General features: G+C 34.6%; 1 long non-coding RNA gene across 1 annotated transcript in view; it reads right to left on the bottom strand.

Annotated features, from left to right (window-relative positions):
* The window catches only part of LOC121928216, a 28793-nt gene that overhangs the window by 20695 nt on the left and 7057 nt on the right, over window positions 1-1041 (bottom strand). The gene's annotated exons all lie outside the window — the stretch shown is intronic.

Raw genomic sequence — 1041 nt, 5'->3', positions numbered from 1 at the left:
TTACACTTGAAAGAACAGCAACTCTCTAGCACCTTAAAGACCACCTCATTTTTATAATTTTTGTGCATTTTCACGCCACATCATTTGTTATAGCATAAACCTTCTTGTTGTCAGCTGTATTGACAAATCGTTGCTTGTTTGCAATTTTTATGGTCATTCACTTTGAGAATATTTTTAAATAAAACGGTAAACATGTGTTTATACATAGAAGTAAGCAAATATTCTTTCCAGGAGGCTTTTAATATTACATGTTTATATACAGATTTGTTAAAATATGTTTCAATGTACTGTATTTTTGAGTTTGCACACACTTGCTCAGTTTGTGAGTCTTTCCCTTTTTCCAATAGAATAAAAAAGATGGGATCTAATTTTTTAAAAATAAAATACCTATTAAGAAATAAACAAGAAATAAATACCTATGAATAATAATTGAAATACTCACCTTCCCCTTGAAACCAAATTTATCCAAGTTTATCCTTAGAACTAAATCAAGAATTTTCTTTTTTAATGTGAGTTCCAGAAAAAATGGCTCAAGAACAAATAATCTGTCTTCTGATTCTTACAATTTTTTCTTTAAAGCAATTCAACTGAATTCTAAACCCAAATCCAATCACTAGTCCCAATTGGTGTCTGTGTGTATGCATATGTGCACATGCCTTCAAGTCACTTGCCAACATATGGGGATCCCATGAATTTTTCAGAGGGTTTTCTTAGGCAAGTAATACTCAGAGGTGATCCTGCCAGTTCCTTCCTATGAAATATAGCCTATAGAACCTGGTATTCACTCGCAGTCCCCCATCCAAGTACAAACTGGGGCAGATCCTGCATAGCTTCCAAGATTAGACAGGATCTGTTGCCTTTAGCATGTTTTGCCCCAAAACTGGTGGTGTGCATGAAGGAATCAATGACTGAATGGTAAATCAACACTCATGATTAAGTGAATCTGCTCTAGCTGGGACTAGCAACTGGATTTAGGCCTAGATAGGTTGGTTTAGGGGGCTATAGGGGTCTAATATATTTTGAAGATAAAACCAAACAAGT

This window comes from Sceloporus undulatus, chromosome 4 (assembly GCF_019175285.1).
Source record: "Sceloporus undulatus isolate JIND9_A2432 ecotype Alabama chromosome 4, SceUnd_v1.1, whole genome shotgun sequence".
NCBI classification, from domain to species: domain Eukaryota; kingdom Metazoa; phylum Chordata; class Lepidosauria; order Squamata; family Phrynosomatidae; genus Sceloporus; species Sceloporus undulatus.
The sequence above is the reverse complement of the archived record's forward strand: the minus strand, read 5'-3'. Positions and strand labels throughout refer to the sequence as shown.